Raw genomic sequence first — 15,016 nt, forward strand, 5'->3', positions numbered from 1 at the left:
ATTAACCATAAGATGCATACTTGACAGGTATTAAGGTGATATACTAGTAATTTATACATTGATTCTGCACCAAAATGAAGGAAACTAGTTCCCACTAATTTAATCTGTAAACCTTGTAAGATAAATGTTGCACTAATAAATTGATATCTAATGAATTGTTATAAAACCAAGTGATTGTTTATCATGCTCATGTCTGTTTATGTACTAACTAATCAAAAAAATTCACTGCCGCGTTTGAAGGTTCCAACTGGCTCAATTGGTAAGATCTCTGGCTGGCTGAAGAGGATCCCCCGGGTTTGTGTAACCCCTTGAAGCCAAAACAAACAAGCAAACAAAAAAAATAAGGTCTCATTTGGAAGCCTGGTTTAAGGAATGCCATCCATTGTAAATAAATGGAAAAATTCTTGATTAGTACCATGTACTTTGAGCCTATTGCTACTTTGGTCCTCAAACTTTAAAACGTGACAATTAAATACCCAAACTTTCAAAAAGTGTCAATTTAGTACCGTTAAGTGATATTTGAAAAGGTACAAATGTCCTTCAAGTGTCATTTAATTTTTTTTATTAACCATCCAAACGTTGACAAGAAATAATCAGCCCCAAATCATTTTCTCTTCTATTCAAGAAAGTTGGGGTCACGTCTCACTAGGGTTGTTCATGGGTCGGGTTGGGTCGGTTTGCTAGTTTTTTTTCAACCGATCCGACCTGGTCGAGTTACCTAAATATTAAACCGAAACTGACCCTTGATTAAGTGAAACTGACCGGGTCAATTTAGGTCTGTTTTGATTTAAATGTATACATTTTTGAAATAATTTCAGCTTTAAATGTATATATATATATATATATATATATATATATATATATATATATATATATGTGAATATATTTTCTGGAAATATATTTAAAACTGAAACATACATATTATATATAATATTTCAGTAAGAATATAATTATAGATAACTTAGTTCAGTTTCGGTTTTCATGTGTAAAAATCGAAACCAAACCAAATTATCGGTTAACCCATCTTTACAACCCGAAACCGACCAATGGTGAAGAAAAACCAGCCAAGTCGGGTTTGGTCAGGCCGGGTTGGTCAGTTTGAATTTATTTGTGAACAGCCCTACGTCTCAATGGACATTCTAGTGACCCCAACTTTCTTGAATTGAAGAGGCAAAGATTTTGGACTGTTCATCTTTTATCAATGTTTGGATGGTTGATAAAGAAAATTATATGACACTCGAAGGACATTTGTGTCTTTTCAAATGTCACTTAACGGTTGATTAAAGATAGGTACTAAATTGGCACATTTTAAAAGTTAAAGTACTCAATTGTCACATTTTAAAGTTTAGGACCAAAGTGACACTAGGCCTAAAGTACAGGGTACTAACTAAGAATTTTCCCTAATGGATTGTGTTGAATGATCAATTATGATTTGTAGGGTACGTCAAGATTTGGTTGTATTTGTCTAGCTCTTGTTTTCCATTTAGAGTTGATTTTTAATTACTTATTTTAATCCACTTGAGTTCTTATTGTAATACATGATTATAATTATGCGTACAAAAATGTATCATATTCTTCAGCTATATTTCAAATTTGAAAAGATAAAAATAGGTAAGAGAAATTGTATTTCCAATGTGTTACAAGAGAATCCATATGAGTTTAAATATACTAAATAAACTATAATATGAAAATTTTTGCATGGATAAGTTAAATGCTTTTCTAAAAGCTCGTAGGCTAATTCAATTCAACAATAAGAAGTCAATGACTCTCTCTCTCTCTCTCTCTCTCTCTCTCTCTCTCTCTCTCTCTCTCTCTCTCTCTCTCTCTCTCTCTCTCTCTCTGATATCCATCCCTAAGGCTGTGTTTGGTTTTTGAGGGGATGTACTCTCAACTTTCTGCTATCAAACCAAAAATAGCCCAATGATGGTTAAAATACAGTCCAAAGGATTCTTGGTCCACCATATATATATTAGAAAGAGGAAAGAGGGGAGGTGAAGGTCCTCTCACCATAGAGCACATGCATACCTCGTCCTCCTCCTCTCCTTTCTCACGCATGTGCATATTTACTTTTAGATTAAATCATTAAAATTTTCATGGGTCTTCATTGTCTCTCATAAAATTCATATTTATTATCTAATATGATCATTCTTCAATCTCTCTCTCTCTCTCTCTCTCTCTCTCTCTCTCTCTCTCTCTCTCTCTCTCTCTTAACCTTAATAGTTAATGTTTGTAATATCTCGCTCCCATTAAATCCTTATTTTCCTCTTAAACATATTGGTAAAATACAAAAAACTCCCCTGAAGTTTCTGACAATCATAAAAACCTCCCCTATAGTTTCATTTTAATAAATACTCCACCTGAACTTTTGAAAAATTCAACGAAAATCTCCCTTCCGTTGCTGTCCCAGACGGAAAATGTTAGATTGATGCACCCGTTTTTTCCAAATATCCATTCTACCCTTTTATAAATTATTTTACGTACAAAATTACTAAAATAATCCCATTTTAACTCAACAAAAAACATATTTCAGTAATTTTGTATGTAGAATTACTAAAATGGTCGTTAAAAGAGGTTTATGTTGAGTTAAAATAGGGTTACTTCAATAATTTGTATGTAAAATAATTTATAAAAGGATAGAATGGGTATTCGGAAAAAACTGGTGCATCAATTTAACGTTTTCCATCTGGGACTGTGACGGAATGAAGGTTTTTGTTGAGTTTCTCAAAAGTTAAGCGGAGGTATATGTTAAAATGAAACTATAGAGGAGGTTTTATGATTATCAGAAAAGGAGAGGTTTTTGTATTTTACCCTTTTTTTTATAAATAAATATGAACCTTACCTTGGACCCAAATTAATGTAAACAAATCATTTCTCCTTTCCTTGGGATATTAGGTTTTTCCCTCTGTTTTTATTAATTTAATTTAATGTAGATTCATTTCTGGTTCAATAATAAAATGTAGTAAAAAAGAACTTAATATGAGTCTTTGATTATCTTCATTAGTTCAATTTTGAAATTGTTTTTTTTTTAACTAGATTATTAATCTCACGCTAAGCACATTTTTGGGTTTATAGGGCTACACAATGGGGGCTAGCCTATCCCCCTAACCTAAGTCTCTACTACAAATAGCTAGATAATATATCAATTGAATCACCATCAATTGGTTTATATGCTTCTCATAATATATAAGTTATATAAAAAGGAAAATTTAAAGATCAATAACTAAAACAGAAAAGAAATTATTTTTTTCTACTATTCTACATGTAAAAATATAGAAATATATAAAATAAAACTTTGGTGATGAATCCCTGTTACTTCATTTTTCTCCCTTAAAAAATATTTTTAAAAGGGCATCCCGTGCATCGCACGGGTCACCACTAGTAACATACTATGCTCAGAGAGAGCTAAGGAAGTTGGTTCAGGAATCATGAGACGCTAGAACAGCTTTACAGATCTCACCAACCAAAAATGACTGGATTTAAAGCTGGTAGTAATCATAAGAAATTGACTTTTGAAGACAAAGCCACAGATGGAAAAAGAAAACCCACACAAGAAAAGTCCAAGGCATACCATAAGCCACATAAATTGAATTCATACCACCCTCCTGTACACTAATTAACAAGATAATTCATGCCAAACAAACAGATCTAAACTATGAGGTATAGCTTGAAGGTTAAACTTGGGACATACAGATCGATTGTCATTCTGCTAAATCACATTAAAGCAGGAAAAAGAAGAAGCAACAGATTCCAACATGCAAAAATTCAAAAGAATTTAATTCAATTCTGATGGAGCCAAATTGTGGAAGTAACAGCCATCAAATTGAGTGATAACAAACATGAAAAGCTTTAGAAATTCACTCCCAAGTATGCAAGGTCCAAGGAAGTTGAAACCAAATAAATAAACAAAATGAAGTAAAATCAAAATTAAAGTAAAAAATAGGCGAAAGCCTGGCGTATGGGCAACAGACTTCATGCGTGTTGGAAGGCAGAAGCTTTTATAAATAGGATTTGAAACATAACAATCAAATTAATATAAGCGGATTTTTTTTTTTGTAGAAATTAATATAAGCACAAATTACTTGTTCTAATACCATATGAAAATATAACTAACAGAAAGTTTGTGTTTTTTATTTGTATAAATCTATAAGGTTATGTTTGGTTTGAAGGAAAAGATAAAAAAAACCTATACAAGGTTTGTAAAGCTTTCCTTACCTTTTCCTACTTTTTTTTTTTCAAACCAAACACAGCCTAAAGGACTTAGATGAAAATAATAAGAAATGATTTAAATGCAAAGCAAAATTAAATGGCTGGACAAAATTCAAGTGAACAAGACTTAAATGATGATAATAATTTGTATAAAGGTGTGCGACAAGAGAATTAAATATGGAGTGCTCCATTAGTTATTATATGAAAACTACAAGTAGCTATATATCCGATTAAACATTGTGGGATATGCCAACAATAATACATGTGCCTCACTCAAACTATTACAATACATATATGCCTTTTCCCAATAGAAATGTTACTATTTGGGTTCAGTTTGGCAAGGATATAAATACAAATATATACAGTACAAAAACTTGTATATGATATTTCAAAACTGAGCCTTATGTTTACTTTTAAAAGAAATCAAACAAGTGGTTATATATCCACCCTTATATGTGTTTGATTGCATCTCTGATATGTTTACTTATATTTGAAATTTTGATTTGACTAATAATTGATTGAATCGTCACTTATCACTCGTCTACCATGCATATAATAATTTCTATTTATTCATTTTGACCTTAAAACTTCATTGTGACAAGATTGTTCCTTGTACATCATCATCTAAGTCTTATCCTAACTACATGGGCTACCTACTATTTTTTTGTCATTCCATTAAGCCATATACATTGGAATTCCAATATGATAGTTAATTTACATAAAAATAAATTCTTATTACAATAAGATCCAAAATTCCAACATCACAATTGATTTAATAAACCCAATTTGAATCGGCCCAATTTGAGCTCAGGCATAGTTTTTGCCAAAATTCGAATGGGCCCAACCCGAACCCGAAATAGTATAAAATTGAGCCCAAAGCATGGACCTGAATAGGTCTAATTGTGATTGGTCTAACAATACCAATAGAGTTAGAGAGTAATTTTTTTTTTAATAAAAAAGTTAGAGAGGACTTTATTTCATTGAAACGATCCAGTAAAATAGAGGCAAGTTTGCCAAGTGTGTTTGGCTTGAAGAGAAAAGTAGTAAAACCTGAAAAGTCAGTTATTTTGGAAGGCTATTTCATAAAAGGAATCCATCTTTAGTAGGGGTGTCAATGGTATTCAAAAATCCGATTTTGAATTCGATATTCAACATAATCGAATCGAAATCGGATAATTCGAATATCTAATCGGTCAAATTCGGATATCCTATTCATATTGAATAGTTAATCGGATTCGAATTCGGATATGACCTGATTCGATTTGATAAATATCTAAATTTGGCCGATTATTTAATTCTTATATATAATATATAAAATATTTTATATAATTTATATATAGTAATTAAGCTATATAAATAATTTATAAATTTATATACTTTATATCAATAAAATATTTATTTTATATATTTATTAGTTATCTAAAATAATTAATTAATCGAATTTGAATTGAATCGAATATTCAAATATTTAATCGAATTCGAATTCAGATATTAATTTTCAATATCTGTCGAATATCAAATCGAATTAAGATATCGGATTTGAATTCGGATATTGCCTAATCCGAATCGAATTTGATCTGTTTACACCCCTAATCTTTACGATGGTGGGTTCCCTCTTTTGGATACTCAACGTGTAGCACGTTAGACCTTGGTCAACGTCAACAAAATCCTTACATCGGCATTCAACCAAATGTGATTCAACATCCGAGACAGACTCTCAATTTAATAGATTCATTTATAATTTGGATCCAACCCGGAGAGAGAGAGAGAGAGAGAGAGAGGGAGAGGGAGGGAGGGAGAGATGAATACACTACGGGAGAAAAACATTGTGGTCTAGCTTCGGGTGAGAATATTGACATTGTTTATGTAATCCATGCCTGTGAATTTTGAGAAATACCTTATTGGTTACAAGCTTTTTTTTATATGTGGGGGGTCGTGGGGCTACGCAAATGAGTAGGGGTGCAAATGGATTAGATCATGATCTGAGATCCGATATTATTTTGGTCGAATTGGGATCACCCCTATCCGATTCGAGAAGGTTTGATCCGATATATGTTATATATTTATAAATATAAATATATAATACAAATATATGTTATTTATTTATTTATATTATATTTTTATAAATTTGTTATATAATTTATTTTTTATAAAAAACATGTATATATATGATAAAAATAAATAAAAAATACTTGTATTTTTGTTTTTCTTTATTTAAATTGGTATATTTTATTTTTCTTTTAATAATTTATTAATTTTTAAAGAAAACAATTTGGATCAAATCAAATATGAAGATCAACTTACCGATAAGATTCAAATCGAGACCTATCAGGATTGGATCCAACATTGTTCATGTCGGATCGGATTCGGATATACCTTGATTCAATTCCGATCCAATCCGTTTGTGTCCCTACAAATGGCGGATAGCCCATAAACCCCAAACCCTACAGGCAGGATTCAAACCCAAGTCTCTATTAATACAATCAACATGAGACCTTATTGCACCTTGCGGTTACAAGCTTTTTTGGAATTCAAATTTGATCCACATAAAATTGTTTTCACTATCCTCTAATTTGCCCCTTACAGTTGTGTATTGGGAATATCTTCCCACAAATAAAAACACATAAATACACTTTCCCAATGCACAGTCACAGGGGGTTGTGAGGATGGTGTGAATACCAGATTTGAATTCACTTTCCTAGTATCATGTATTTCCAATATTAGGGGTGTCTATGAAAAACTAAAAAACCAGACCGAACCAAGAAAACCAAACTGGAAAATGCAGTTAACCGAATTGATCGGTTTGGTATTTTTGAAAAACCAAAGGGCTGGTTCAGTTTTTGGTTACCCTAAAAAATCGGCGATTAACCAAACCGACTGGTATATATATTTATATGTATACTTTATATATATTTTAATTAGATGTCACATATTTTCTATGTATTATATATAAATATATATGTATAATATAAATATATACATATATTATATTTTTAATAATCTATTTATATATATTATATATTTTTAATATATTATATATCATGTATTATTTATAATATAATATTATACATATATTTATATAATATATATTATGAATATAAAAAACCAAAAACGACAAACTGATTAACCAATGGTTTTGAGAAATTGAAAAAACAATAGAACTGGTTCAGTTTGCAAAAAGTGTCCATGGTTCGGTTAACCGAACCGTGGGCACCCCTATCCAATATCATAATCAAACCCTAAATTTCTTAGTGTCTGTTTGATTTGTGATTGGAATTGGAATTGGACTCAGAATTGAAATTCCCTTGAACCAGAATTGGAGTAGTCTATTCCCCCACTTGTTTGGTTCAAATAGGAATTGGATTAGATTCTATTAGATATGCATGACTTCCAAGGAAGGCTATTGTTGAGTAAAGAGAAATAGGGTTTGGGGGTTTTCAATCACTCTTATCTTTTTTTTTTTTTTTGATGGATTGGAAATCTCGTTTCCAATGAGGGAGGCCAAAATGACCATTCCCTCAAATGGGGGAGTGTCATTCTGCTAGGAATGGGAATCAATATTCCACTCTACCAAACCAAACAATTGAAAGACCAGTCCAATTCTAGACCCCTATTCCTACAAAACAAATAGATCCTTAGAGCATAATTGATTGTTCATAAAAAGAATTCACTTTTTATGTGTCAAGGCTTAAGTGAGAAAGGAATCATCTTTGAAAAATAAAGGACAAAGTACCCCTAAGATTTAAGAAATTGACTAACCCTACCCTTACCATTTACATATTGTTTTAAACTACCAAAGTTTTCTAGCAATTGTCATCGTCATCAAATCTTGATAGAAATGATGAAATGTCAATTTTACCCTTCAATTAACTCCTATGTCAAAAGGATATCCACCATGATTTACGAATAGGAGAAACCCCATTACTTGTAATGGTTATGCCTGTAAATTCCAACTGGCAATGTGATGATGCACATAAAATTGGGAAGAAGAGTTGTGCACTTTACAAATCTCCCCGTTAAATTTCCCATGCCATCTTCTCTCACCAACAAAAAAGAGATTTCTCTCAAGACCATCCCTTCAACTTCAAATATTGAAATCAAGAGGGTTCTAGTCTCAACCCTGAACATGGAGGCAAGAAGAAGAGGAGGGGTGGAATCTTGATTGCAAAGCCAGATTACAAGAAGGCCTATGTAATGTTGAAGAATTTGTTATCGATCTCTTCTAACATACACCCAATTCACATCATTGATGAGGATAGGAAGAACATGAATAATGTTCCATACCCTTTTCAAAGATGGAAAGAGATACATAACTCCCCCGAGCAATAACACCCAAAGTGTTGCTGAAAGAGGGTTCAACAATCACAAGATCATTGAAGAAGGAAGAAGAAATGGGATAAATCATTGAATGACCTTCCTTAGTGGTTTATCTTACTTATATAGGCTCATGAATGTTACAAGGAAATGATTTATAATAATTACAATCAGTAATCATAACAACAATGATTCTCCCCTCTATCAACATCTCTAACGGTCTCTAGGAGTGGTCATGGTTTTTATGAAATACCCATGACAGTCCCGTAAACATTAGCAGTAGTAATGGTGGTACCCTTTTCATTATGGTGGAGGATTACAGCATGTATCAAGGATCGTAACATTCCCACCCCCTTAATTTCAGCCTTGTCCTCAAGGCTAATGTTAAAAAACTAATGACATATGATTCCTCATCTCTTTCTAGTGGCATTTTGCTGTTGTAAATAGCTATCTAAATGCATATTTAATAGCTAACTTAATAGTATACATACTGAAATCTACACTAGGAGATGCCCCTTTCTCCATTAGAGTTGAGTGGTTGTAATCCAATATCTTTGACAAGAACATTACAACATTTAACTTCAAGCCCTCTTGGATCTTAGTCTTGACTCTTGAGTAACTTGAGACCCTCTTTACCCATTCTATGTTGGCCATTCCTAGTGGTGAGTAACATGAAGCAGAGGGAATCCCAACCTAAAACCCTGGAAAATGTATTAGGTAAATTCATATTTTGAATTGGCACCGGTCTAGGGGTAGGAGACCATTATTTCTAACTCAAATCCTGATTTTACAGTGCAACCATGCGACATTGTGCAACTAGTCAAACTTGCCAAGGTAGATAATACAAAATCATCTTTGGTGTGAGGGAGAAGGGAACATGATCAAGTTTTACCTCTTCATTCACCATCAGTCAAAAACATTTCAGCTTCCTTTATTGCATCACCAAATAACCATGTAATCATCAGTGAGTTATTGCACTCTAGAGTTCTTACCAAGCATTCTTCTTCAATCTAGCCACATTTGCCATACAAGCTAATAAGCAAGAATTGAACTTGGACACCTGCACAAACTAATAAACCTTGTTTTAAAACATAACTGTGAGCTTGTTTCCCTAGTTGAAGATTCTTGGTCCCATTGGTTGCATTCAGAGAGAATAAATGGTTGAATTGAAATCTCTCATTCTTTACCTTTAACAGAAGTAAATGCAGTGGGCTTCCTTGTATATGCCAAACTTCCACAAGCTAAGTAGGAGTTTAGTATGGTGTTGACAGCAATTAAATCCCACTATAACCATTCAATTTTGCCCACATAACCATGTAGCTATTTCACTCCATTTAGCAATTTCCCAACACTATAGCCAACTAGAAAGGCCTGCATTAGACACAAGTTTGTATATTCCCAAGATATCATAGGAATAACTAGAATAAACAGTATGAGGGTTTTCAAATCTGCCTGGGGGGAGAAGGTGCACATGTTACAGTTTGTGGACGATACTTTGTGTTTTATTGGCATTTCTCGAGATTAATTGGAGAGTATGTTAGGAATCCTATACTATTTTGAAGTGGTTTCAGGGCTCAAAGTAAAATTTGGGAAAAAGTGTTCTTTTTCTAGTGGGCCAAGTGCTGCTTGGAAGAGTTGGCTGAAGTCTTTGCATGTAAAGTGGATCATCTCCCTAGGAAATACCTTGGGTTCCCTCTAGGTGCCAAGTGTACCTTGAGTGCTATTTGGGATCTTATGGTAGTAAGGATGGAAAGGAAGCTAGCTTTATGGAAAGCCGAATATTTTTCATCAGGGGGTAGAATTACTCTCATTAAAAGTACTCTTTCTAACCTACCTACATATTTCTTAGGATAAAATACAAAAACCTCCTCTAAAGTTTCTAACAATCATAAAAGCCTCCCCTATAGTTTCACTTTATCAAAAACCTCCCTTGTATTTTTGAAAAAATCAACAAATACCTCTCTTCCGTGAATGACCAAGACGGAAAACGTGTATAGTTACATTTTGTACCCTTTCGTCAATGACACTGTTAAGGCTACTTCCTAGCATCATTTACTTCCCATTTAGATCCTGCCATAGTTGCAGTTGCTACTACTAACATGGAAGCAACTACAACCCCCAACTTTACTCCACCCGCAACTTTCATTGCACCAGCCACTTTTGCAAATGCAACTATCCCTCTAACTAGAATAGCCCTCAAGTGGAAATCCGATCTACAATATCGATCCTGTGACATCTTGTGGTTTTCCCTAAGGACCTAAACCTCTTTGTGGTCTCTTTTCTCTTCAAGAACTCTTCTTCTTACTTTGACAAACTTGCTCTCATGGTGCCGATTTGTTTCACATGTTGTCGGTCTCTCTCCTCTCTCTCTCTCTCTCTCTCTCTCTCTCTCTCTTTCTTTCTTTTTCTTCTTCTTCTTCACATTCATGGAGCTCTTTGATCATCAAACAAAGCTCACACTAATCAGATAGATACTACATCATTTTCCCTATTCATACACAAACAAGAGAACAAAAATAAACAACCAAGTAGTTTCCAACATAATGCCCATTCCCCTTAACTTGGGATCAATGGCCGTGATTGGATTCCCCAAGATCATTTGGTTTCTAAGCCATTTGACCAGGCTCATTTCCTCTATGGTCCAAAAGAAGTCACCCGAAGGTAGTTTGCTAGAACCAACATTGCTAGAATGATGCCAAACCTGTAAATGTTGCACCTGTCGGTAAATTTGAGTGTCTAGTGGTACTTAGGTGCAATATATCCAACAATTCTAGCCACATTGGAGGTTGTGGCATGGGTGTTCACCGCTGAGACTACCTTCGCTAGCCCAAAATCAGTGATGCGCACCTCCATATCATTGTCAAGAAGTATGTTTCTAGGCTTGAGATCTCTGTGAATTATACGAGGGTTGTGGTGCATATGGAGATGCTCAAGGCCAACGACCACTCACAATGCAATCTTGTGTCACGCCAACCAATCCAATTCTCTCTCCCCTTCTAATACCTTATTCAACACATCCTGTAAGCTTCCGTTCTTCATGTATTCATACACCAGGTAGTGGAAACCTGGCCATGGCACACGGGCTAGCAAAGGGAGCAAGTATCGGTGCTGAATCTGACCCACAATTTGGATTTCTGAACAAATTTTGCTGCATCTTCGTCAAAAGCTTATTGTCTTCCTCCACTAGTTTAGCTGCATCAATGGGGTTGGGCTGTATTATCGTCTTGATTGCTATAATCTTCCCATTGCTTTCCAGTAATTCAGCCTTGTAAACCTCTCTGTATCATCCTCCTCCAATGATCTCCAGAGATGCAAGCCCGTCTTCTTTTTCCAAGAATGCTAAATCTTTGGCCTTCTTGATTAGCGGACTGAAGATAGCAAGGCTCGAGTCCTTCACCCTGCCTCTTATGAAAATGAGTAGTAATTTAAACAATATCGACACAATCAGTCCTAATACCACTCCAACAATCACACAACCCTTAAGCTTCTTTTTGCTCTTGTCGTGCTTGTGGGTTTTTTTCCGAGGGCGAAGGAGTTTGGCTTCATTAGAATCGGCTCTACTTAAATTAGTTTTACTAGCTGATGGCGCCATGACAGAATTGTTGTGATTCTTTGTCGTATTATTCTCGACAAGTATGTAACACTTAGGGAGATTATTCTTCATCCCCAAGCTAGGTTTGGAGTGTTGGATCCGATTCAGCGACATAGGCACTGGACGTTAATGACAATGAACAGTATTTCTTAAAGAAGAAGAAGAAGAAGAAGAAGAAGAAGAATGAGAAAAAAGAGAGACCAATGGTATGGATCGGAGTAGGTTACGCCTTTTAGGTGCTTTGAGAAGTTGAGGACAATGAACAATATTTCTCTTCTAATTAGTTAAATGAGGTATTTTAGTGAAAATAGACGCACATTAATTCGTAAAAGGGTAAAATAGGTATTTAAAACATATCATAGATTTAGCGTTTTCCGTCTTGGTCATTGATGGAGGGGAGGTATTTGTCGAATTTTTCAAAAATAAAAGGGAGGTTTTTGCTAAAGTGAAACCATAGAGGAGGTTTTTATGATTGTTAGAAACTTCAGGGGAGGTTTTTGTATTTTACCTTATTTCTTATCCCTCTTCCCCATCCCTTCCAAAGTAGCAAAAAAGTTGGAATCCCTTTAAAGAAATTTTCTGTGGAGAGGGTGGGCGGAAGAAAGAAAAATATGGCTCTGTTTGGCACGTCTTTTTCGTGTGGGCTATTGGCTTTTTAGAAGCCCAACAACCCATATTTTGGTCTTTTCCTATTTGGTTGGGAAAAGATCTAGCCGCCAAAAGCCGTAGCCCCAAAAAGACACGAGAAGCCCATTTCTGGCTATTTTTTAAAAGCTCTAAATGGAGCTTTTCGCCTTTTTTTCAACTCATCTTTATACGAAAAGATGCATGGATAGACGCATCTTAACCAAACGGTCTTCAAGCTATTAAGATCTTGGTGCAAAAGCTCACATCGTCTTTTGACTATCAAAGCTTCCAAAAGATCTTTCAAAAAGGACTTGCCAAATGATCTCGTCATCTTGTTAAATGGGATCAAGTCTATCTCCCTATGGAGGATGGTGGGTTAGGTATTAGGAAGTTAAAGGTTTTCATCTCTTCTCTCCTCAATAAATGGCTTTGGAGGTTTGGTGTCAAGATGAATGCTTGGTGGAGGACCTAATTGCTTCGAAATATGGGGTGGATTGGGGTAATTGGAAATTTTTGGATCCCTTTTAGAGCTAGGTGTGTTCACTCTAGAAAGGAATTTGAAATCTTTCCTAACTTTTTTTTATGGCCTTGCTCTCAAGATTGGTAGGGGAGACATGTTGAAGTTTTGGAAGGATTCCTAGTGTTTAGACACCCCCCTAGATGCCTTTCCATTGTTTTTTCAATGTGCCCTGAGCCCTAAGGCTTCAATGGTTGATTCTTATGATGTGACTGGGGAATCAATCTCCCGATGTCCCCTTTTTAGACGAAATCTTTTTTATTGGGAGATGAATCAGTTGTTGGCACTTCTACAACTGTTACAGAAGCATTCAATCTCTACTAATATGGAGAATGAGTGGAGGTGGAGATGTTTTTACTGTTAAATCTTTGGCTTCAATGAGTAGAGCAAGTAATTATGATTTTCCAAGCAAGTAGGTGTGGAATTTTATTAGTCCACCTAAGCATAATTTTTTGATTTGGATGATGGTTCTAAATAAGTGCCTATCGAGAGATAATTTGGTTAGGAGAGGGGTTCAACTTTCAGACCTTAGTTGTGGCTTATATGGGCTTTTGCCAGAGACAATTGATCATCTTGGCATCCACTGTTTGATCTCTATAAGAGTTTGGGAGTACTTTCTTAAAGCAAATGTGGTCTACTAGGTTATGCTTGGTTCAATTAAGGATCTCTTATGCTGTTGGAATTTGTTGGGCCTAAAGAAAAAGGTTAATCTGATATGGAGAACCACCCATGTGGCTGTCTTAGTAACTTTATGGACTGAAAGAAATAACAGAATTTCTTACAACAAAGTGAGAAGTCTGGATGAATTAATTCAGGATGTAATGTCTAAGCTTGCTTCTTGTCTATCAGTTAACTCTAAGTTTAAGTCTTAGAATCTTTTCCATTTGCTTTGTACTTAGTTCGTTTGGAGTCTGTAACATGTCTCCTTTTTGGGTGTGAGATGCCCGGAAATTGTTGTATATTTTTCATCATTCTTTAATAAAATTTTGTACCTTACCTTCTCAAAAAAAAAAAAAACTAGAATAAGTAGTGATCCAATGATGGCCTTTGCATCAACTCCTAGATGCGAAAGCGTATAGTCGTTATGTCAAGTAATGGTCGAGCATCACAATTCCAATTGATGATTTCTAACTGAGTTGTGTAGCAAAGTTTTTAACTTTACCTCTTGTAGTCTAGATAATTTGTTCCCCACATAAAGACTTCTCCTCATGTGCTCATAAGGATTTCCAAGATCATTGATAATCCCAATTTCAGCAACTACAACTTGTGTTCGAATTTGTTGATCCAAACCAATGTCTATCCAAAAACTATCAAATTTGACTTTGGAATCATTTGGAGACATTCTTGTGCTCCAAACATCAAATGATGGAAGCTAGAATCAATTTCTCACTTCTTTGATTTTCTGCAAGGTGGGACAAGGGAACTAGGAGAAGAAGTCGAGAATGGTTTAAACATTGGGTGCCTCTTTGTTGAGCCAGCATTGATTGACGCATATGGCTTTGGTTTTTCTTCCAAAAGTCCTAGAAAAATTAACAATGAGTACCATTAAATTAAGCTTGACATGATTCACCATGGCTCTAGCTGTCAGAACCCCAAGATGAGTCTCAAACATGGTAGACTTATTTGATGTAATTGTAACTTCTGTCTCCCCCAAGCTGATCAAATGCATAGGGAATGTAGAAGTTATGCATCTGCAACACCAATATGTCTCTGCGAGCGAGGAACCTCAATATCATGGGAGTGAGTGAGGGCATGTTTAT

The 15,016-nt window shown here is 34.8% G+C and overlaps 1 pseudogene; it reads right to left on the bottom strand.

Annotated features, from left to right (window-relative positions):
- Positions 1–11,008: 11,008 nt before the first annotated feature.
- On the bottom strand, positions 11,009–13,070 carry LOC148877062 (leucine-rich repeat receptor-like serine/threonine/tyrosine-protein kinase SOBIR1 pseudogene; annotated as a pseudogene).
- Positions 13,071–15,016: the final 1,946 nt, after the last annotated feature.

This window comes from Nelumbo lutea, chromosome 1, assembly GCF_056320005.1.
Source record: "Nelumbo lutea isolate HS-2025 chromosome 1, American lotus-T2T, whole genome shotgun sequence".
NCBI lineage: Eukaryota > Viridiplantae > Streptophyta > Magnoliopsida > Proteales > Nelumbonaceae > Nelumbo > Nelumbo lutea.